The sequence below is a fragment of the Alligator mississippiensis genome, chromosome 10 (genome assembly GCF_030867095.1).
Source record: "Alligator mississippiensis isolate rAllMis1 chromosome 10, rAllMis1, whole genome shotgun sequence".
In the NCBI taxonomy this organism is placed as follows: Eukaryota; Metazoa; Chordata; order Crocodylia; family Alligatoridae; genus Alligator; species Alligator mississippiensis.
This window is the reverse complement of record NC_081833.1, coordinates 27,981,213-28,005,956: the sequence shown is the minus strand read 5'-3', so window position 1 is coordinate 28,005,956 and position 24,744 is coordinate 27,981,213. Positions and strand designations below refer to the sequence as shown.

The 24,744-nt window shown below is 50.2% G+C and overlaps 1 long non-coding RNA gene across 1 annotated transcript; it reads right to left on the bottom strand.

The window, feature by feature from the left end:
* Positions 1-11,470: 11,470 nt before the first annotated feature.
* LOC109284645 (uncharacterized) lies at positions 11,471-15,372 on the bottom strand. Its single transcript, XR_002092182.2, has 2 exons — positions 12,399-15,372; positions 11,471-12,098 (listed from the first exon to the last, which is right to left on the bottom strand). It is a non-coding gene; the product is annotated as an uncharacterized LOC109284645 (long non-coding RNA).
* Positions 15,373-24,744: the final 9,372 nt, after the last annotated feature.

Sequence of the window (24,744 nt, the reverse complement as noted above, 5' to 3'; positions counted from 1 at the left end):
CTGTCCATGTGCATTTCATGCACCAGGTGTCTGGTAAGATGTGGCCATACAGTTGGAATCTTCCCATCCCCAGTTGGGACTTTTAGGTACCAGGACAGGTTAATTCCTGCAGTTGCACTCATCTTTTGAATGCATGGAAGATGGGTCTACTTCTCTTCACAAGGCTCATTAGACACTCTTTCCTCCCCCAAAAAGACATCTCTGGGTGCTTGTACATGTGACAGGGGTTTAGTCCTCATCATGGTTTCATTCTGTGCCCCCTAAATTGAAACAGTGGGTTTTCATCTTTTTCACCACTGTGTAGATGTGGCCACTCAGAAATCTCGTAAAATACTCAGTGCACTATTCACAGTAAATTACAGCAGGGGGCACCGCATAGCAATCCACCCCCCTGATCTCTTTGTACTAAATTACAGCAGGGGGCGCCTATAGCTCACAGCATGCTGATATGTACAGAGCACCAAAAGTTGTGCTGTTTCATTAATTAGATCATTTAATTGCCATTTGATTACTTTCATTAATTTAATTAATTTTTACATATATTTTTACACATTTATTTTACTTTTTTCACCAATATTTTAATATTTTAATTCTCATTTTATTTTTATTCTTTTCATTCCTATCTTTATCTTTATTCTCACCTTGGCTTTTGAATAGGGTCATTAGCATATAACAGTCATGCTCTTTAAATTTAAATTCCTAAGCTATACAGCTCAGGTTCCTATTAACCAGTGGTTCCCAACCTTTTTTTACTGTGCCCTGCTGCTGGGAGCGGAGTGCAGCGGCGGTGGCCCAGAGGTGGGAGTGCAGGCAGGGGCAGGGGAGCTCCCGGCACGTGGCACAGCTCATCCTTTGTGTGCGGCATTGCCCCCACGACCTTCATTTAGGTCACAACCTGAGGTTGGGAACCGCTGCTTTTAGCATCCCTCCTGTAAAAACATGATGGCGCAGGAAACCCATGATCCACTCAGGGCTGCAGATAATACCCCATTTAGTGGAACAATTACTAGACCTGTCAGAGCCGATTTGGATCACTGCCTTGACACAGTGGAACTTTCCAGCACAAGGCACGGTAAGGCAGGGGAATTCTCGGCATGGTGAAGAGTTCCGGCGTGGATAGAGTTCCCGCCGAGGATATGCAGATTTGCATAACACGATTGGCCGACGTTAAATTATTCCCACGTGGCAGCTGGCAATTGGCTCGCTAGCCGTATAAAAGGTTGGGGCGTTTCCGCCCTAGTTGGAGAACTCCGCGATTCCCCCTGGAGTGGAACTCCGGCAGTTTGGTCACCTGCCAACGACTCCCCGTCATCGAAGCCTTACGACGTATCCTCCGTGTTGCATGCCCGAGTTAGACCCAAGCTACCCGGTCTACAAGAGCTCCTCGATTAGCGACTAGAGATTAGAATTGTTGCAACTACGATTGAAGTGTGAAGTCACTTCTTGCCTGCGCTGTATACGACTCTACAGTGTAAGTAAAACCATCTCTGTTTTTTCCAACTGATACGTGTCCCATCTGTGCCTAATTCCACTCTGGTGATAGAGAGTACCCATCTGCCCGTCACGGGATCGCAGCTGCAACCCCAGCTAGCGTTCCCGATCCTCGGTCCCCTCTCGGCCCCCGCATGGCGTCACGAACAGGATCAGTGGGATCAGGATTAGGATCGATAGGATTGGAGCCAGGATTTGGGAAAGATCTAATGGAGCAGGAGCTAGTGAGAAGTTGCCCCTGGCGTAGCGGGAGATGCCAGGTGGCCAGCTCTGAGGAACTAGGCGCCCACATCGCATATTACCAGGCGGGCGGAGTGGTTGAGAGGTTTATCGATGGCTACCTTTCACTGAAGGAAAAAGGAGAAGAAGCATCAGAAGTATGGGAGGCACATCTGCACCCCGAGGCGTTCGGGTGTGTGATGGGCAGCGAGAGAGTCCTGCCAGGCCCCGGGAGAGAGGGAACACCGCACCCCTTGCCAAATGGGGATTGGGCGATGTGAGCCCGGCTCTCAGCCAACAGTTCGCTTGCTGCGTGCAGCTCACACAGGAGGGTGAAGAGCTGACGACGGCTAACCGATTCAGCCCCCCGCTGGATACGTGTGTAGCCCCGAGGGATAGAAAAGAGAGAATGTTGGATGTGTTGTTCCATGCTGTGACAACTTTGCTGCGGAAGAATGCAGACCTGGAAGCCCGACTGCTCACGGCCGTTCCGGTGGCACGAGAAGCGGCAGAGGAGAGAAGCCCTGAGTCGACGCCACTCCGAGATGGCGCCGAGGAAGGAGCGAGCTGCCTGGAACTGGAAGAGAAGGGAGGAGCTTCGAGAGAATCAGCGGGAACCCGGCCGGCGACCCCGCCCACCGACGCGACATCGCTTCTGGCAGCCCCGCCTCCTTTCCACGGGGAGGGGGCAGTGAGCGGAGGACATCCGTCCCTCTCCACGGATGCAGCAGCAGCCTTGACAGCGGCTACGTGTTCTGCAGCAGCAAGCAGCCGAGTGAGGGAGACAATCTATGCTACCCATTACACTAGAACCTGGACTGAGCTACAGGAACTGTGCAAAGAGTCGAGGATCAAGCCCGATGAGACCTTGGCTGTATGGTTAGGATGTCTGGTCGTGGAGTTTGGATCCGACCTGCTTGATCTGGAGGAGGCTAGTTTCTTCTCTTGACAAGCCTCGTGGAGTGGAGGACACGCCACCGATATAGATTGGCTAACATATAATACTTACTGGCCTGTTCTGCTCCCAGCACTCGTTGCGGGTCAAGTGGATCACAAGCCCCATGTCTGGCACGAGGGTCGTCTGGCGAGGATCAGTGCAGAGCAGATCATACTGGCGGTGATAGGAAGCTCGTACGGTTCCTGAAACCCCAGGGAGCACGCGCTGGGACTGACACCGACCCAGCAGCAGAGACCGTGGCTGCATCGCCACCTATGAAACCCTGGAACTGTTCCAGTGACTTTTGGCAGCGTGGAGGCTTGTGTTGAGGTGTATGGAGGGAGAAACACCACCGTCCTTCAAGTCCTCCTCAACCCGTTAGCTGGCCAACCGGCCTGCAACCTTCTGCGACAGCTTCCACGATTGCAAGCGCTCATGAAGTCAGACACAGGGACTTCGAATGACCCAGAGCGAGTGTGGCAACCGCTGCAGAGGACGAGAGAGGAGAGGATTATGTTTGGTTTCCTGTTACACCACTCCAGACTCACGAAGCAACAGCTGCGGATCCTGGGAGACGAGGGTCAATGGCAGTTGGCCCAAGAGCTGGGTTTCCAGTGTCTGAAGGATCTAGATGGCTACTCCGGAACGTCCTCATCGTGTTAGGACAAGACCATGCAGCGTCCATGTGTGGATCGTCATTCATGACAGTGTATCTGCGGGCGTGCAAGAGCTGTCCGGAGCTGAGTCGGGTTTGAGCACCTATGTCATGTGCTTGAAGGAGATTGGGGAACCAAGAGAAGAGATCTGATTACCTCTCCATATGGATAGTGTTATATAGGTTGATTAACAGTGTCTAAGAATTCTTCTTTCTACAGGTTTACCCGAGGTTCAAGATACGTGTCAGAAGCGGATCCAGAGACAGAAAGACGCAGAGGTCGTCTGACGTGTGACTCCACTATGACACCTATTGAACTCCTCATGATTGAACTTTTTGTGACCAATATATTGATGTGTATATGTATGTGTGTTGGTTACTATTTGGTTCGATCCGTAGAGGACGAACTACTGTCGTTGTATACTTTTGTATATAGCCAGTTATCTTTAGAAAGGAGCGATAATTTGGACAGAGTGCACGTGCTTCAAGTCCCAGCTGTGTCTTTGGCAAGGGGGCATGTCAGAGCTGATTTGGATCAGTGCCTCGACACAGTGGAACTTTCCAGCACAAGGCACGGTAAGGCAGGGGAATTCTCGGCATGGTGAAGAGTTCCGGCGTCGATAGAGTTCCCGCCGAGGATATGCAGATTTGCATAACACGATTGGCCGACGTTAAATTATTCCCACGTGGCGGCTGGCAATTGGCTCACTAGCCGTATAAAAGGTTAGGGGCGTTTCCGCCCTAGTTGGAGAACTCCACGATTCCCCCTGGAGTGGAACTCTGGCAGTTTGATCACCTGCCAATGACTCCCCGTCGTCGAAACCTTACGACGTATCCTCCGTGTTGCATGCCCGAGTTAGACCCAAGCTACCGGTCTACAAGAGCTCCTCGATTAGAATTGTTGCAACTACGATTGAAGTGTGAAGTCACTTCTTGCCTGCGCTGTATACGACTCTACAGTGTAAGTAAAACCATCTCTGTTTTTTCCAACTGATACGTGTCCCGTCTCTGCCTAATTCCGCTCCGGTGATAGAGAGTACCCATCTGCCCGTCACGGGATCGCAGTTGCAACCCCAGCTAGCATTCCCGAGGATTCCCGATCCTCGGTCCCCTCTCGGCCCCCACAGACCCACCACGAAGTATCAACCAAGCAAGTACCTCCAACCCAGTAGGAACTGGGGAAGAAAGGTGGGTGTGAGATCCCCATGTCCTTTTTATGAATAGGTCCCATTAGCACATCGAGAGCTGTGCCAGGCATTGAGGTGCCAGAAGCAACAAGTAAAATTACAGTCCCAATTGTCCACAGTCTCCAAACGCCCTGTTTTTCCGTGACATATGTTTAGCAAAAAAGAAAGGGGGTGCTGGGCAGAACACTGAAATGACCAAACCATGAATTTAGGGTTGGCAAATAGCAGGAGATTAGCCTTAATGGCACTACCAGCCCTGCTCTTTGCATCTCAATTCCTATGTATCCCTGGTACCACCCCTCCTGTACACCCTTGGGGTGTTCGATGACCCAAGAAACTAGGGCTGTGCAAAATTTCAGCAGCTGTTTCATTTTGGGGGTGTTTTGGCCTGTTTCCGCGCCCAAAACACCAAATCCGAAACAAAATGGAAGGCTCCAAAACATCTGCGAAACTAAGCTGGCAGGGCACTGTTGGTGCCTGCCACTTTAAGGGCTGAGTCAAGCAGCCAGCAGGTGCTTGATCGTGGTGGCCATTTTAGAACCGTGGCTGCCTATATACACAGAGCAGTTTGGTGCTGGCAGACAGGCAGAAACATTGCCTGGCTGATCTGCTGAATGGAATATCTGTAGGTAGGAGCAGGAGGCTCTTGGTCCTGGGCATGACCTAAAACTGCACCCTGCTGGGATTGGGTGGTCTGGTGGGGCTCTCAGTGACACGGGAGCCCCCAGGAAATCCCGGGCCAGTTACCACCCTGGTGGAAGGTGGGTTGGGGTGCCTCAATAACCCCTAGCCCCCACATCATTGTGGGTAGAAGTTGGGGCCAGGTGTGGCTACGGCCATCTGAGCCTCCACCGAGGAGGGAAACCCCATAGCCCCAGTAAGGGGGCAGAGATGTGGAGCCTCAGTGAAGGGGGGAAACCAGAGGGCTGGGAGCCGTGTGTGTGTTGGAATTTGCAAATATGTCTGGTGCTTGCAGTCGTGTATTGTCTTGCATCTATGGGGATGGGCGCGCTGAGCCCTCTCTTACTGCTGCTTTTTTGGGGGGGACAAGATCTTTGGCCATCAACACCTTTTTTTTTCCAATTCCTGTTGCCACATCCACTAGAAGTGCAGACACCAGCATGAACCGAAACTGAGCGAATGTGTGAGCACCACCACAGGCAGCGATGGTCAAGAGAAGTGATGATGGAGGCGTGGGCGGTGGCCTCTGAATTATGAATATGGACCACAAATGATTTGCAGGGTGAAATCTGCAAAATATTCCAAAAAATTGAAGACAAAGAGGCAGCAGCTCACTGGGACATCATGGCCAGCACAATAAAATTCCTTGACCAGGCTGACAAGTTGTGTCAGCATGCCAAGTGGAGCTGGTGGCAAGAAGGAAAGTTTAGACAAGAGTTCCTTAAATAAATTACCCTGGCCCCCATTCATAAGCAAAGCCTCCCCCACCCCGGAGCTCCATAGAGACCCCTATCTGTGATCAGCCCTACACAGTGATAACTTCAGTGACAGGCACTGTGCTTACAGGGTGAGGGGCACCCCTCCTCTAGCCAGACAAGGAGAACACCAAGATACACAACTGAGCAACAGGTATGCACCTCTTGCTGCCCCAGCAGAGCCTGCTGAGTTGCCGGCCCCCACAGGCAACATGGGCCCAACTGCAACTCCCGCCCCTGCTCTCCCCAAGACAAAACGTAAGGTGTTTGTTGTGGGAGACTCCCTCCGGAGGGGGACGGAGGGGCCAATCTGCCACCCTGACCCCTTAGCCCGGCAAGTCTGCTGCTTCCCAGGGGCCCGCATCCGGGACATTGCGGAGAGGATCCCCAGGCTCCTCAAACCCACAGACCGCTATCCCATGCTCCTTATTCATGTGGGCACCAATGACACGGCTCGGAGCACTCCCAGCCAGGTCATGAGGTGCTACAGGGATTTGGGAGCGGGGCTTAAGGGTCTGGGGGCACAGGTGGTGTTCTCGTCGATCCTCCCAGTCTCAGGCTATGGGCTGAGAAGGGACAGGAGGATCTATGTGGTCAACCAAAGACTGCGGCGCTGGTGTCGTCAGGAAGGCTTTGGCTTTCATGACCACAGCCCGCTCTTTGGCGAGAGAGGCAGCGAGCTGCTGGGAAGAAATGGTTTCCACCTCTCTCCCCTAGGGAGGAGGCTCTTCTCAGCTAGACTGGCTGACCTGCTCCACCGGGCTTTAAACTAAGCCCGCTGGGGGACAGGGGCACGACCGCCACTGCTGGCCCGCTGAGCAAATCTTGCAAAGCCAGCGGATCATGGCACTCAAGGGAGCCCGCCCCAGCCCCAGCCCTGGTAAAATCTGTGGGCAAGGAAGGAGCCCCCCAGGGGGCGCTTGCCTGCCTGTACACAAATGCCAGGAGCTTGGGGAATAAGCAGGAGGAGCTCATCCTCCTGCTCAGTGCAAACAATTACGATGTCATAGGGATCACGGAGACCTGGTGGGACTCCACCCATGACTGGACCACGGGGATAGATGGCTATACCCTGTACAGGAGGGATCGTGTAGAGAAAAGGGGCGGGGGTGTAGCTCTCTATGTTAAAGAAAGCTACGCGTCCCTGCAAGCCGATATTGGCGACCAGGGTGGACGGCTGGAGACCCTCTGGGTTAAAATCCGTGGGGAACACGGCACAGGGGACACAATGGTGGGAGTCTATTACAGACCTCCCACCCAAAGTCCTGAGCTAGACCAGGAGTTTGCCCAGGAACTGGCTGAGGCAGCTTGCTCCAGGACCATGGTTGTCATGGGTGACTTCAATTACCCAGACATCTCGTGGGAGGATCGCTCAGCAAAATCTGAGTGGTCGCAGAGCTTCCTCTCGTGCGTGGATGACCTCTACCTGACTCAAGAAGTCTATGGGCCAACGAGAGGCAAAACGCTGCTCGACCTGGTGCTGGCTACTGGGGAGGACCTAGTCGGTGACCTAGTGATCGATGGGAAGCTGGGTGACAGCGACCACGAGCTGATCACCTTCACCATCCGCCGAAAAGCTGGCAAGTCGGTCAGCAACACGCAAGTCCTTGACTTCAGGAAAGCCGACTTTGACAAGCTCAGGAGGCTTGTCAGTGAGGCCCTAAGGGACTGTGACCGCAGGGAGAGGGGAGTTCAAGAAGAGTGGTTGCTCCTCAAGGGAGCGATCCTCCATGCACAAACTAAGTCTATTCCATCTCAGAGGAAAGGCAGCAAGAGGGCACAGCAGCCCCCCTGGCTCTCCAGGGACCTAGCAGACCTCCTGAGGCTAAAAAGAAAGGCCTACAAAGGATGGAGGATGGGAGTCACCTCCAAGGAGGATTATTCTGCACTGGTCCGGTCCTGTAGGGAGCAGACCAGGAAAGCCAAGGCTGCAACTGAACTCCAGCTAGCTTTGAGCATCAAGGACAATAAAAAGTCCTTTTTCAGATATGTGGGGAGCCGGAGGAAAAGCAGGGGCAACGTTGGACCCCTGCTGAACCAGATGGGGCAACTGACAACTGACACCCAGGAAAAAGCCAACCTATTAAATAGGTACTTTGCGTCGGTCTTTCATCAGCCCCATGGGACGCCCGTGCCCGCTACAGGGCCGGGAAGTCCGGGTGAGGGTGATCCCCTGCCCTCCATTAATGCTGACTTTGTGAAGGAACATCTTGAGAAGCTGGATACCTTCAAGTCAGCCGGCCCTGACAATCTTCACCCCAGGGTACTCAAGGAGCTGGCGAGCATCATAGCCCAGCCTCTAGCGCGGATCTTTGAAAACTCTTGGCGCTCTGGTGTAGTGCCCGAAGACTGGAAGAAGGCCAATGTGGTGCCTATCTTCAAGAAAGGGAGGAAAGTGGATCCGGCTAACTATAGGCCCATCAGCCTGACTTCTATCCCGGGGAAGATCTTAGAAAAGTTTATTAAGGAGGCCATCCTTAATGGACTGGCCGACGCCAACATCTTAAGGGATAGCCAGCACGGGTTTGTTGCGGGTAGGTCTTGCTTGACCAATCTCATTTCCTTCTACGACCAGGTGACCTATCACCTGGACAAGGGAGATGAGATTGATGTCATATATCTTGACTTCAAAAAAGCCTTCGATCTGGTGTCCCATGATCGTCTCTTGGAGAAACTGGCCAATTGTCGCCTTGGGTCCCCCACGATCCACTGGCTGGAAAATTGGCTCCGGGGTCGGACCCAGAGGGTAGTAATTGATGGAAGTCACTCATCGTGGTGTCCTGTGACCAGTGGGGTCCCCCAGGGCTCTGTCCTTGGACCCATACTGTTCAACATCTTCATTAACGATGTGGACACTGGAGTCAGAAGCGGACTGGCCACGTTCGCCGATGACACCAAACTTTGGGGCAAAGCATCCACACCAGAAGACAGGCGGGTGATCCAGGCTGACCTGGACAGGCTCAGCAAGTGGGCGGATGAGAATCTGATGGTGTTCAACGCCGATAAATGCAAGGTTCTCCACCTTGGGAGGAAAAACCCGCAGCATCCTTATAGGCTGGGCAGTGCTATGTTGGTTAGCACTATGGAAGAAAGAGACTTGGGGGTCATCATTGACCACAAGATGAACATGAGCCTGCAATGCGATGCTGCGGCTAGTAAAGCGACCAAAATGCTGGCTTGCATCCATAGATGCTTCTCAAGCAAATCCCGGGACGTCATTCTCCCCCTGTACTCGGCCTTAGTGAGGCCGCAGCTGGAGTACTGCGTCCAGTTTTGGGCTCCACAATTCAAAAAGGATGTGGAGAAGCTTGAGAGAGTCCAGAGAAGAGCCACGCGCATGATCAGGGGTCAGGGAAGCAGACCCTACGATGACAGGCTGAGAGCCCTGGGGCTCTTTAGCCTGGAAAAGCGCAGGCTCAGGGGTGATCTGATGGCCACCTACAAGTTTATCAGGAGTGATCACCAGTATCTAGGGGAACGTTTGTTCACCAGAGTGCCCCAAGGGATGACGAGGACGAATGGTCACAAACTACTACAAGATCGTTTCAGGCTGGACATAAGGAAGAATTTCTTTACTGTCCGAGCCCCCAAGGTCTGGAACAGCCTGCCGCCGGAGGTTGTTCAAGCACCTTCATTGAACACCTTCAAGATGAAACTGGATGCTTATCTTGCTGGGATCCTATGACCCCAGCTGACGTCCTGCCCTTTGGGCGGGGGGCTGGACTCGATGATCTTCCAAGGTCCCTTCCAGCCCTAATGTCTATGAAATCTATGAAATCTATGAAAATACTTTGGGGACCAAGGGTGAGACAGGGGGCAGGGGAGGAAAGGGCATGGGGGAAAGCACCAATGAGGAGTGATGGGTTTTTAACTGTTAGTGAATACCACTACGCTTTAGGGATGAAGGGGGAGGGGGCGGGGGAGATGAGACAGAGGGTGCATGAGGGGGTGGAAGAGCCAGTGACAGGTGATGGGTTTTTAGCTGTTCGTCCTTTGCTGATCCTTCTATAGCAAATCATGGGAATGGGCATTGTCTTCCAGCTTTTTTTCTGTTCTGCTTTGGTTTACTGAACAACATTTCTTTGTTGAAATTAAAATGAATTTTCATCCATGTCTGTCTGCTGATAAGGGAAGGATTGTGGAGGCATGGCCCACCCGCACTCCCCCTGGCCCCAGATTGCATGCCAACTGCACACAGAGAGGTGGGAAGGAAAATCTAATTTTTTTCTTGAGCTGCCCATGTGCTTACAGTTGAGTGGGCACTGGCCTCTCACACACTGAGGAAGGTGTTGATGCCAGCAACCATGTCCTTCTCAGCAGCAGGGGACAGGGACACGTAGCACTGGGACAGGTAGCCATCCAACCAGCAGCAGGGGTTGTTTGGCAGTCCACACTTGCCCCCTGCACTGTTGTAGCTCATAGTCCCAAACTATGACCTCAGGTGTGCCCAGGCCACCAGCAGGAGCAGGGCATAGTGCCTTTGGCACCCCTCCACCTGCACAAACAGATCTTCATGCACTGCACAAAGAACACACTGCAGGGGCATGTTCGGGGTGCAGCAGTGGCATGGTGGGGGCCCTGCCCTGCTATGCCTCCCCAGGGAGGCCCCCCATGGGGAAGATGGGGGTGCAGCAAGCCCCTTGCCCCAGTCTTCCAGGAGCCCTGTGCACCACAAGCCTGACCGCCATTGGCTGTGAGGCAGCATGGCAGTGGCAGAGCAGCTGGTCTGCAGGGAGAAAGCAGGGGAAGTGAGGTCTGTTGCTGTGGCAACTGGGAAAGGGGAAAGGTAGACAGGTTGCCTGTGGTCAGCACACAGTGGGCTGGTGGCCCCAGAGCAGGGATGTGTGACTTGGCTGGAGGCCACCTGGGTGAAGCCCTGCCTGCCCAGACAGTTAACCATGTTCCCTGGGCACCTGCAGACTGTCAACCTCCAATCTGATGTCAGGCAGTAGAGAGCTGCTTGTGCAGAGCATCTTATCACTGCAATGTTGCAAATTTGCACAAAAGGCTTCTGTCTCTTGCCTGTGCAGGGCCAACATCTGGACACAGTAGAAAGGCTGCAGGGCCCTAAGGGAGTGCTGCCTCAGGGTTGCCTGGTGCCACCCACCACTGAAGCCACCCAGGTGCATCGGCTGTGCCAGCAGCACTCCAGAGACTGGACCCTTCTGCTCCAGCAGCAAGTGGCCATCCATGGATGGCCAGTGACAGCCACTGTAATTGGGGCTGCTGCGCTGCACACACAACATTTCCTCTGAGCACATGCAACTCTCCATCATTTCCCGGGCAGCCCACCCAAGGGAGAAGCTTGGCGGGGTGGGGGCGGTCAAGGCCTGGGCTTTTATTATTTTGACCATAGAAAGAAACAACAGACAAACTAAGGCCACTTGGTGGTGGGATGGCTCAGAATTTGGCTCAGGTGGAGAGAGCTAATTGCACGGGTCCTCTGACCGCATCAAGCTAACCAGGGGTCAACAAATAAGTTCCCCCCAACTGCCTACAAGCTAGCAATACCCCCCTCCTTAAACAGATAACATGAAGTGAAAAATCCAACAAAGCAAATTGAAACCTTTATTTATAAATAACAAATTTAAAAAAGGAAACAAACCAAAGAACAACTCTTGTAAGTTAGCAATTCATAAGTACTACGAATAACTATGAATTACTGTAACTGTGCATGAATCATGAAAAAACACAATTACAATAATGGTGCAATTACTAGAACGATTACTATAACGGCCCACTTACTATAACAGCGCATGATTCATGAAAAAAAAATCAATTCTACCTAAAAGAACCTGGCCCTAGAGTCAATTTTCATGCTGAGCTTGACAGAACTATCAGATTGCAGAGCTGGGATCCATGTCTGCTGTTGCTGCTTCCTGGCTGGTGTAGGTGCAGGGGCTGGTGCAGCACTGGGGCTGACGACCACCAGGCATAGAATCGTTAGCAACATGCCTGTCAGTATTTGCCAGTCCTGCCATGTCTCAGAATGCTTCCTGCACTCAGCCCGGTTCCTTTCAAGTTGGACACCCATGACGAACCTGCCTGACCAGCTCGCACAGCCACTGCTTGCATTCCCTGGGGGCAAACACCAGCCTGTCAGTTCAAGCATTGGCTGCAGCCTGTCTTGCTTGGTTGCCTGTGTGTCTTTGGTGACAGCATTGGAATCGGAACTGAAAATCCAGAAATGTGAAAAATAGAGTGAATTAAGGACACTTGCTGCTCTAAAAAGACGCACTCGGAGAATCTTGCGAATGAAAAAGAAGCAGTCGGACAAAAAGGACCATGAAGGGATGCCTGGCCACAGGGGATTAAAGGCCCAGAGTGGTGGTAAATGAGTGCAATCCTGCTGCAAACAAACTGATGCAAATAAGTTCCCCTCCCGCACTTCACTTCCCAGCCTAGCCTAATCCTAACTGCAGCTGTCAGTTCAGATGACAGGTAAGGATAAGGCTCCCCAGGGCTTCACATACCAGGTGTGGATGTCGAGCTCCTTGGTCTATCCTTGGGAGAACTGGCAGGTGACATGACCCAAACTTTTTCACCTTCTTCTCTCTGGAGTCCCCGTGAGTTGCAGCCATGGTTGGTGAAGTGTGTCCACAGGCAAAGACATGTCAGAGGCCTCAGTCCCTCAGTGTTCATGCCAAGCCAGTACCTCTGTTAGCAGCTGGAGGTACCTGTAGTGGGCCACATCACAATGGGGTGCCCTGCTGCTGCGCTCTAGTGACATCACTGCGGAAGGCACCCTGCAGAGGTCTTGTTTTGACCTGACATTGTAGTGTGGTCCTGCTGTGCCCCCGCTCTGCCATTCTCCTTGCAACATCAAGGTAGATGTGCCAGTTGGCACACAGGCTGTAGATGAACTGGTGCATGACCTCAAGGCCTCCCAGCACCCACACCAGGCTCTTTATTTTGGTGAATGTCCACTTGGACTTAGACCTAGACTTACGCACCCCAGTCCACTCTGTTCTGCCCTGACCATCAGACATCTCAAATCCATAAGGGGTACCCTGGAGAGTTGTGCACTTAATTTATAAGTCTTGAGGTGACCTGGCCAAGAGAAGTTCACCCCCTCCCTGACCCAGTAGTGTCTGGGTGAAGTTAGGACAGCAAACATGCTCTGCCACTGTTGCAACTTTTGGCACCAGACAGAGGGGTTCACCTGGGATATTTTGGGGCCAGGCTGGGTCAAGCCGGGGCGGGAGGGGGGGGAGGGCAGGGCTCTGGCTGCCCCCATAGCAACTCTGTATATCTTATGTTGTGCATCTTATGCACGCTTGTTCTGGATGCTATGGAACAGTGTGTCAAGACACCACTCCAAGCGGGACATGATCTGAGCTGCTGAGCATTTGAGAAATAGCCAGTGAGGGAATTAATGGTTGGAGAAGTCACCTGCTATTCATAAAGTGGCCCCGCTTTAAGCTCATGATCGGGTTCAATGAACCCCACTTGTTGGGTTCCTGTAAAAGCAGCAGGTGAGTAAATCAATGGCATTATGGGAGACAATCAAGCTGCGGGCAGCCGAAAAGGGATGTTTTAGAGGTGGAGGGTGGGGGGCCACAGAGGACCTGCTCCCAGAAAGACTTGTTTCCTGTAACTGCCCCTCCTCTAAAACTGGTGGTTTTGGCTTCCCAGACAGGAAGGGAATTTTGGGGACCCATTAACCTCCTGTTAGGTGGTAAATGCTCAGTGTAGGCTTAGGGCCTTTGGGATACCACACCCAGTGAAATGAGAAACAACAAGCACTGATAGGTTTGTTTCAATTATTTGTTTAATAAAAGTAATAAAGAGGTCAGAGGAAGATTGATTCATGTTGGACTCTGGAGCTATCTATTCCTGGTGCCCTAAAACAGTCATTACACACGAATACCTGCAAATGTATTGTGAAGGTGCTGATCGCAGGGAGGCAGTGCGGCTTTGCAGGGAGCAGATAGCCCGGTCAGCACTGGGGCAGGGGAGCAGGACTGCTGCTTGGCTGGATCCATGCAAAGGCTGCATCTCAAACCTGGCCCTCCTCTGTGCCCCTTCCCCTTACCATGTCTGCCCTCCCTTCCCCTCCTCCCTCCCCAGGCTTCTGTCTCCAGGTCCCCACACCAGGAAGTTGAAGAAGAAGGGGAAAGGACAAGTGGTTGCGGACTGCTTTCACTGCCGAGCAGCTGCAGAGACTCAAGGCGGAGTTCCAGGCCAACCACTATTAGTAATATTATTATTCCCAGGGAAGGAAAATAAAGTACACACTGACGCAAAGGACTTACCAATGCAAAGGGACACATGGAGGGGGACCTGGACAAGTGCTATTTAAAATCAAATCTATTGTCTATCCATAGTATAAGGACTCCAATGAAAATATATTATGAACACTTACAAAAATTATCTCTATATATCCAAACCGCATATGACCTTGTATATATTTAATTTCAGGTAAGAAATATGTGTAGCGAGCTCTTTTGCTGAACAGCTTCTCTCTCTTTTCTTTTCCTTTCTTTTGTGTGTTTGGTTTTTCTTTTTCCTTCTGTTCATTTTCACTGCTCTGGTTCTTCTGTCTCTTGTTTTGAAGTAAATGTCTGACTCTCTTGACCTTTTATTTTATTTTTCCATGTGAATCTGTCTTTTTTTTCCAAGGGGAAAAAAAATCTGATCCACAGACTGTGAGACTGACCCCACCACTGCAACCAAAGATTTTATTATGTTCAGAAATCTGTAGTCTGAAATAAAGTGTAGACTGTGTTCAGGATACAGGCTGCTTGTCATTATTTTTTGGTTTAAGACCTATGTGACACCATTTTCCATTGGCTTGATGAATTGTTGTTGTTTTAAATTGATTAGCACAGCAATTAGTGCAACATTCCCTCCGCTTAAAAAGTGCTAATTAATTTTTAGCTTCAAATCCAACCCCTCAAAAGTGGCAAGTGTCTCCAAAAAAAAAAAAATTCTTCTTTTTAACTAGCTAAACCATGGTTTAAAAAAAAAAAAAAGGAGGGGGGGGGACCCTTATCAAATCCGTCAGCAACTCCTGGAAAATGGGAAAGCTTCTGGATATTTGTAAGGTTCCAGCCTGCGTTGGGGGGGAGAAAATCCCTCAGCTTCTGTTGCTCACAGGAGAACAAAAGCTTTTACAATGAGCTCTTCTGTGAGCAGCCTCAGATCTCCTGCAAGGCTATGATGATGCAAATTACCTTAGACAGAAAGGGCAGCAGCAGGATCTCAGGTCTGACCAGAGAAGCGGGGAGCCCACCTCCATCTGCTTTCTTCTCAGAGGAGGCTGAGAACTCCCCTCCCCCACCCCGCATCCCACCCAGAGGCCGGATGATGGTGGGGACGGCACTGTATTCTGGGAACTGTAGCTCTACCTTGCAGCGGCCATGTTGAAAATGAAGGGAGAGAGGAAATGTAAAAAACCCACGCAGACGGAGCCCCTGGGGCCCGCAGCCCCCTGCCGGCCCACAGCCCCTGCCCCCAGCTCTGCCAGTGCCCCTCACTCCTGACTAGGGTGACAGTCCAGTTTTCTGGTCCTCTGTCCTCTGCCAGACGCCTTTATGTCTTCTCTTTTTCACCGCTTAACAGCACCCCGCCCCCGACACCACCGCAGCTCTCTGCGGGAGTTCCCCGCTGCCACGTGCCCGCCACTGCCACCCCCTGCCACCCTACTCCCGACCCGCAGCCCCCTGTCCCCCAGCTCTGCCAGTGTCCCTCCTGCCCTGTAGCAGCCCCAGCCTCTGCCCCTGCCCTGGCCAAGTATCAGGGATTTTGCTTTACTGGCCAGTGGGAGCAGGGGCAGGGCCATCCAAGCTGCAATGGTATTTGGCTCCCCCTGCTGGAATTTGTGGGGAATGACACACGGAAATTAAGTTGTTCAAGAGACTGTTGTGCAAACACAAGCGCATCGCACCAAATTAACCCGGGTTAAAATTTTAAAGGCGGGGTAAATTAATGAGGACTAAACGTCATGTCATGTACAAACACCCAATGAGAACTAATTTAAAACCCCTGAAACTCACATACATGTAAAGTGCAACACCATTAAGCCACACAAAGGGGAATTTTCTTCACATGTGCATCGTCTCAGCATCATGTGTACAAGCACCCTCTATCTTTGGACTGTGTGAGAACTGCCTTGTTACAAAGCTGCTCCCCTGCTAGGCCATGAGAGCCTGATTTTGCTTTATAGCACACTAGTTAGCCGCACTTATATTGAATATATTGAATGATGGGCAATGAGCATTAAATAAGCACTACAATTCTAACAATTTGAAATTTGAGCCATCACCTTGAAGTCTTAGCCTGGACCATTACACCCACATATCTGTTCTCAAGGTTGACCCATCCTGCTTTCAGGCCACAGCTAGAGGTGTTCTTTCATTAGGTCTTCTAGTTACCTCTGTATTGGGCTCTGTCAGCTGCTTTTGCCTTACTCTGGGACTTTCCCAGATACAGATCTAGGTACAGATCTGACTTAATGTTCCTTTTTGTGTCTCCTGTTTCTAACTGATCTGGCTCTCCCTTCTAGGAAACACCAGATCCAACCACTGACTAAACCCACCACTTAGGTTGCAAATATCTGGCTACAGATGGATGAGTTCAATTCCCTTAAATGGGCAGACCACCCTGTAACACCACCCTTCAGTTTAATCAAATGTCCCCTTGTTCTATGTTATGAGATAGAAACAACAAAAGGTCACACTCTCCCTTCCCTAGCCTATTCGTTATTGCATATGCTTAGGTTTTTTTGGAGTCCTCTTACAAGAACAAAATAATGCCAAATCCTGTAATTAAAAAAAGAAGATAGCCTGGAAAGGTCATCAAGGGGTCATATAGTGAGTCCAACCTCCTACGCTGCTTATCAAGTTTACCTAGACTATCGCCAACAGATGTCCGGTTGTTTTAAATCTCCAATGACAGGGATTCATTCACAATTCTCCCTATTTAACCTGTTTCAGTGCTTCACTATCTTCATAGTTAGAGTTGTTTTTCCTAATATCGAACCCAAATCTTCTCTTCAGAAAATTAAGCTGATTTTTTCTTGTTCTTTCCTCAGCAGTTTGGAGAACAATTGATCCCTGACTCTTTATAACAATCTTTTACATACTGGAGGACTGCTATCATTCTACCCAAACCTAGCTTCTTCAACCTTTCTTCATGAGTCAGGATTTCTCAACTTCTTAACTTTCTTGTTGTTCTCACTGGGATTCCCTCCAGTTTGTTTGTACCTTTCTTACAGTATGGAGCCCAAAAATGGACATAGGTGAAGGTCTGTCCACCCCGCTCCCCCCCAACCCCAAGTAGAAGAGAATAATCACGACTCCCATGTCTGACGTGACACTCCTGTTAATACATCCCGAAATGAGACTTGCCTTTCTTCAACAGCATCGCTGTGCTGAGTTGTATTTAGTAAGTGATTTGATATCACCCTTGGAGCTTTTCCTGCAGTACTGCTACAGCACCAGTTATTCCTTTTGTTTTTGGATTTGTGCCTTTGACTTCTCCTTCCTATGTGTAACACTTTGCACTTGTCCTTACTGAATTTCTTCCTGTCCATTTCAGACCATCTCTTTCTAATTTGTCAAGATAATTCGGAATTTGAATCACACTCTCTGAAGTGCTTGAAATTCTCCTATCTTGGTATAATCTGCATGTGCTGACTCTCTATTTCATGGTTCAAATCATTAATTAAAATACTGATTGGGCCTTTGCTCAGGACAGCTCGTTGTGGGATTCCACCCAAATTGCTCTTCCTGTTTGACAGAAAACGTGATAACTATTCCTTGAAAGTGATTTTTCAACTGGTTGTCCACTCATCTTTGAGGAATTTCATCTAGGCTGGGACTGGCAACATACAGCCTGCAGGCAAGAGCCAACCCATAAAGGATTTCATCCAGTCTGCAAGGTTGGGATGTTGGCAGCAATTTTGGTGCCTGATTACACATGAATGGGAATATCAGTGGCAACTTGATGGCTGGGTGAATTGGCAGCATTAAGCAGAAGCACAATGGAAACACAAGGACCAGCAGGCAGGTTGGAAACTGCAGCCCACGTTCGAAGTGAGGTGTGCTACTTTGTGCTCCTAAAACATTGCCAATTCCTGATCTAAACCATCTTTCCTTAGTTTGCTGATGAAAATGTGATGCAGGACAGGGTCAGTCATTGTACTAAAGTTGAGTCATCCCACCCACTACTTCTTTATTTACTAGGCCAGTTATCTGATCAAAGAAAGGAATTAGACTGGTTTGACCTGATTTGTTCTTGACAAATCCATACGGGCTGTTTTTTTATCATCTTTCCCTCTATGTATTTATGGGTTGTTTAATAAGTTCAAGCCTTTCAGGACATTGAAGTTAGGTGGCCTGGCCCATAATTCCTTCTTTTCCCTCTATTTAAATCTTTGTACTGTGTTTACCTGTCTCCAGTCCTAGCATGTCCCCTAGGAGTTTTCAGAGATACTCACTACTTTGGCTAGTTTCTTATATATTCTAGGATGAATTTAATCATGTCCAGCCACCACCATAATTAATCTAAATGTTCTTTAATCTGTTCTTTCCCTAGTCTGGCCTGCACATTTATCTCTTTGTTTAACTAACTCTGTTAAGTATCTGGTCAAAATTAGCTTTATTATTGTGAAGACTGGAGCAAGGAAGCCATCAAATACTTCAGCCTTCTCTGTACCATCTGTTACTTACTCTTCTTCTCACTAAACGAGCCTAGCCTCTTCTTTGTTTTCCTCTTGCTTCTAGCATATTTGTAAAGCCCTTTCTTGAGTGCTTCAGCATTTAGGTGAGAAAAGTACCTTAAGGAGACCAGTCCAGTGTGCTATTTTTGTTCCATTGATGATTCCTTGAGCAAAATATGTCTGTGAATGTATGTAGCAGCCTCACTGTCAATCCAGTGCAGTGCCCAATACAACATTGGAACTCTCCTAGTTTAGGCCTAGCCCAGCTATAGAGCTATATGATATTGTATACCAGGGCATATATAATACAAATCCATGCAGATAAAGCACCTTCCTCTAAGCCAGGGGTTGGCAACCCCCAGCACACATGCCACAGCATGGCATGTGAAGCCATTTTGCTCAGCATACCACAGCTGGCCCCGGCTCTGGGCAGGCCCCTGCCACTTGCCATAGAGCCCAGACCAGTCACAGCATATGGTGGGGAGGCTACAAGACCTACTGCTAGCAGCCCAGACTCCATGGTGGATAGCAAGGGCCTGCCCAGAGCCCAGGCTACTTGCAGCAGGCAGCTGCACTGGGATCCAGAGCCCTGGCCTGGCTTGTTGCTGGCAGTGGCTGCACACACACATAAGGAAGCATGGCCAGAGAAGGGGCCGGGGCTGCTCTGCCAGAAGGATTGGGCCCCTGGCAGCTTCCCCGCCATCTGCCCCTGGCATGCCAACATCTTCCAAGTCAAGGTTGCAAGGTTTTTTGGCACTTGGTCCAAAAGTGTTGCCCACCCCTGCTCACCAACCCAGAAATATGAGATCTCATATCCCTGTTTGACCATCACAGACTTTTTGCATCAGAGCCTGTATAAAAAACCTGCTCTTGCAAAGGCCAGCACATTCTACCATGCAAACTTCTCCCTCCATGGAAAAAATTCTAAGCTTCACTCATCCAGGCCTAACCTTTGCTCCTGCCTCTCAAGGTCTTCCCCCGACGTCTTGCTTGCCACACCTTTGATGCCGTTGATGAAAAGGGGAGGCTGCCTTAGAAGCTGGCGAGCTCTAGATGCTATTTCTTAGTCCTTTTTTCCTACTCCAGGGGCTCACCCTGGTCCACTTGGCTTGGAGTTCAGACCCCAACATCCGAAAGTCTGTCTCACCCCAAACTAATGTTGGGCCCCTTGGACCCCAAACTTTGTCTGAGCTTCAGCCTGTCTTGCCTCAGCCTCTTTTCCCTCTAGCTGAGGCCCCCCCCAGCCCAGATGCACTGGTTTGGGCCCTGACTCTCCAGGCCTCAGCCTTGCAGCAGAGGGTACCTACCCCGTACCCTACTCATGGCCTCCCCCATGCCTACAGACACTCCCAGTCCTCCAGTTATTCAACAAACGTTCACCACCTCTCTTAACGACATCTGCCAGGTCTCCCATCTTCATATGGATCACTTTGGCTCATGCCCCAGATGCACAGATTGGGTTTTCCGCCCCCGCCATTGTGTCCAAGTAACAGGGCTTGGGTCCCTTGTTACACATGTCTACAGAAGAGAAGAGAAAAAGCCTTCTCTCTCCAGCTTCATTTACATAAATTACAGGCGACCCTTGCCATACGCGGGGGATACGCTCTTATATCGCCCACAAATGGCAAAATCCATGAATAAGACACCACGTTCATGAACGCAGTCTGTATTCATGAACGCAGTGCCCCTGGCAGCTGGGGGGGGCACAGTTCCAGCGGCAATGGTGGGAGCACAGTGGTGGGAGCCCAGCGGCGGGAGCCCAGCAGCAGCAAGCACAGAGCTCCTGAGGAGCTCCTGTAAGTGTATAAAGTGTACTTAAAATGCGGGTTCAACATTTGCGAATATTTTAAACCGCGACTAGCAAGGGTTTCCTGTACAATATTACTTACCTATCAGGTTCCCTATTGAGTTTTGTAGCTTTGACTGGAATGTGTTTATATTTTGATTGTATAAAATCCAATAGCAATAATATGCTACGAAGTAATGTCCTGCACAACTAATAATATCTTGCAAACACCTCACTGAAGTGAGAACTGCAATTATTATTAAAGAATATGAGCTAGCAAGAATGGATCAATCTCATGTAGAGATAGTGGACATCATTAATACAGTTCAAGAACTTCAAGGGGAGAGCAGTGGGGCTGTGTTTATCCAGCATCAGAAGAATGGGGTTCTGTCTTAGGTGCTGAATGGTCTTCCCTGGGTAGCAGGGATGCCTTCCAAGAATCTGGTTTACTTTTGTTTCATGCCCTCCCTCCCCGCCACCAGAGATAGGAACTAGGGCTGTGTGAAGCTTCAGTCCCTGATTTGATTTGGCGGAGATTCAGCCCGATTCGGAGGCCAAATCTCCAAATCTGAATCGAATCAGAGGACCCTTTAATCTCTCCGAACTGAACTGGAACCCTCCGAATGGATTCAGAAAGATCCAGTGATTTGGACATAGACACAACTTTAAATGTTTTTTCTACATACCTCTAGGTAGCAGGCGGCTCGTGAATGCTGTGATGCAAGGGTGCATGGAGTGTCCCACAGAAGCACAGGGGGCTCCCCAGCATGCTCAGCAGCAGACCCAGAAGTGGATCAGAAGCACTTCCGACCCACTTCCAGGTCCACTGGAGAGTGTGCAGGGGGGGCCCCGCACTCCTTGGCTTAGCAACCAGTGCCTTCTGGATCTAGGGGGGCACCCAGGGTTCCCCCGCAGCCAATCACAGAGCCAGGGGGGCACAAGGGGGCCCCCCAGTGCACTCCCTGGCAGACCTGGAAGTGGACCAGAAGTACTTCCAGTCCACTTCTGGGTTCACCACTGAGCACGCAGGGCCCTCCCCACCCCCATGCCCCTGTGGGATGCTCCATCCACCCCAGCATCACAGCATTCACAAGCCACGCGTGGTACCTTGAGGTATGTAGAAAAAACATTTAAAGCTGTGTCTATGTCTGAATTGCTGATTTTCTGAATCAGCATCAAATCTTCAGATTCGGATTTGGCTGAATCGAACCAGGGATAGTGATCCAAATCAATTAATTGATTCACTGTCCCCGATTCGGGCCAAATCTGAATTGAATAGGGCCCATTTCATACATCCCTAGAAGGAACAATCATTATTTGGAGCTGGGGGAGGCTGACTCTGGTTTCGAGTCACTGATCTGAGTGGCTCGATTTCTTCTAGGGAAATACGGAGATGTTTTTCATGCTTCTTTTGTTTTTTCTGCCATTTCCTAAATAAAAACTTCCATGGGTGCATATTTAAGTGCCTGTGAATAAGAAAGAATCACTTGCAGAGGATCCTAGAGAAATTACATTTTAATGTCCCCAGCTATGAATAGAAGCATAGGTCTGGATGAGGGCTCGAGTCACTTCTACTTGTATTTATTAAAAGAGCCCCATGACAGACTGACCTCAGCCCTCATGGCTGTCACTAGCCTTGACTAGCTTTGACACAGGAGGCAGTACTGGGGAAGCGTGAGAACAGTGCACTAGAATTCATGCCCAGTAATTTGGTGCACAATGACCTGACTTCCTAAGGTCAGCATGGACTGAGCTGGTGGACAAGGCTTATGTTTGCTGCCACTACACCTGTTAAGGGCCAAGGTCTGGAAATCTGGAGAGTATCCATAAATGATGCAATGCCATGATTTTTGTATTGCTGATGTGCATTTTCTTATTTACATAAATGACAGTCAGCTATAAATCTGCAATACAAAAAGAGTGGGCACAGACACAGAGCCAATCTTAAGGGTGGGCAACATGATCGGTGGGAGCACCACACACACGTGAGCAGCCCATGCTACAGCAGTGCTCTCCCCCTGCCCCACCCCACCCCAGCCAATCCTTGCCCCAGGCAAGAGGAGCCATGCCCAGCTCAGCCTGTCCCCCTCTTCCAGCCCCTGCTCAGGAGGAACTGGGCCAAGCACATGTGGAAGGGGAGGGAGGGAGGGAGGCCTGTTCCAGTCCACCTGCCTTGCCTCCTTGCCTGCAGCAGTGCCACTAACTTGAGGCAGGGAGCACCAAAATACAAGTTCACCCAGGATGCCATTTTCCCTAAGGGCTGCTCGGCACACAGAGACAGTCAACACCATCTCTATACCCCCAAAGCTGTGCAGGAAAAACTCTTTCCCCACTCAGGGTCTAGGATCCAGGCAGGGGGCCCTCCCCACCTCCTACTCCCTTGCCACAGGACTTTGGGGAAAAAATACAGAGAGAAGTCAATCCAAGCTTCCAGCCAGTTGGAGCAGCAGTGGAAACCACCATAGCACAGACTGTGGCCATGCCCAGCACTACCTGCATTTCGACTAGCTTTTTCTGCTTGGTGCTGAATAGCTGCTTGCTGTAACCCTTTCCCTCCCACTCCCACATGGTTTCTTTGCCTCAGCTTCCCTCCAACCTTCCCCTCTTGCTAAGCCACCCTTGCCCAATTCCTCTCATCCTACCTTCTGTTCAACAGCTCCTCACACTTCCCTTTTATTGCCATTTAGCTGAGCCTGCCTTACAAAATCCCTCTAAAAGACACACAAAACCAACAAACACAACAAAATAGACCCACTGGTGGTTCTCACTTTGTGCACTTTCTGCTGGTGTGTTCTTGTTCCTTCCTTTCCCCTGTGTACAGGTGGATTATCAGCTCTTGGGGATGGGTCTCTTTGCTGCTCTGTGTTGATGCAGCAGTTAGCAAAGCAAGATGGGACTCCCAGGCACTACTATAATAAACACACTTATGACTAGTCAAGTACTGGATGGAGCAGGTGAGGAGAAGTGGCCAGGTCTACGGGACTCTAGCCAGCCTTGTGTGCTTGACTCAAGTAGCCACCTGGAGCACTGAGGCCAGAGATGACACAAACTGAAGCAGTTACAGGCAGTTTCAAGCCTTGAGTCAAGTTGTTCAGAGCATGAGCTGTGATGAGAGTGTAGATTCATTGGATCTGGGGCATACAAGGACTATTTTTGCTATCCGCCCCAGGAAAATGGATTTACTGTACAGGGATCCCCTGAAGATCACTGTTCTCTGCAGCACTGGGCCGTGCTCAAGAAGCAAGCCCCTCTGTCTCCCAACTGCTCTAGCTGCTGCACTCACCTCACTGGGCCAACTAGCCCAATCAGTCTGGAGCCCAAGGCTTCCTAGTGCTGTCTGACTACAGAATGGTGGTACACACTGCCCCCAAAGGGTATTTTCTTCTCCGTTTGTCCCTTCTGAAGTGATTTGACTGACTCTCCTCATTGTGCTGGCCCTCTGTCCCATATGCTCAGACTGTGCTTGTCCAAGACTTGCTGTATACACTTCCCTTTCAGCAGGAGCACATCACTTGGTAGGCATCAGCCTGGGTGTAAAAGAGATATAATCAACACACATCTGTGCCCAGTGAAGAGGCCTCTACTCTGACATGCTTGCAATAGCCAAAGTTCAGGTCAGCATGATCTATTTGACTGCGTATGCAGATAACATTGGCAACAACTGCATTGATATGAACTAGATTGTTTCAGTCTGCAGAGCTGTGGTAAGGGGTCTGCAAGGCTCCTGGTAGAGATACAGGCCACTAAGACAATGAGTTGAAATAGAAATGCTTTTAATTAAAAACAACTAAAATATGCTTTGGTTGATAAACGTTTTTCAGATGCAATCACCACCCATTTGTGGACACTGTTTATCTGGGGGTTGCTATGTCAGAGGTGGACAGAGGAGAGGAAGCTTTACTGCCATGACCACCATCCATCCCCATTGCTTCCTTGTTTTGGGAATCACCAAGAGACCCATGGACAGAACTTCATCATCCAACCCTGAACTGCTTCTGAAGCAGGAGGGAACATCTGACATCACCATCTGCTCTGCCTAGAACATGAGACCTCTAGGTTCCTGCTCTGACCCTTTCCCCCATCTCACTTTACTTCATTACTTTATTTCTTCTCTTCCCCAGCTCTTTTTCTTGCCTTCAGTTTAATTAGAGTCTAGTTGGCTGAACTAGACTACAGCTTTCACAACACAATTGTGAACCTATGAACAAAGAGGCAGCTGAATGTACAGCTCAGGGCATCACTAAGCTGTGCGCCAGGGCAGAGAAGGGCTGTTCAGAACTTGTGTTGTGCCCATGTTTCATGTTTTCCATTTAGCAGCAAGGCTGCAAGTGAGAGTCAGCACCACAGACAGAAACTCATCATTTCCCCC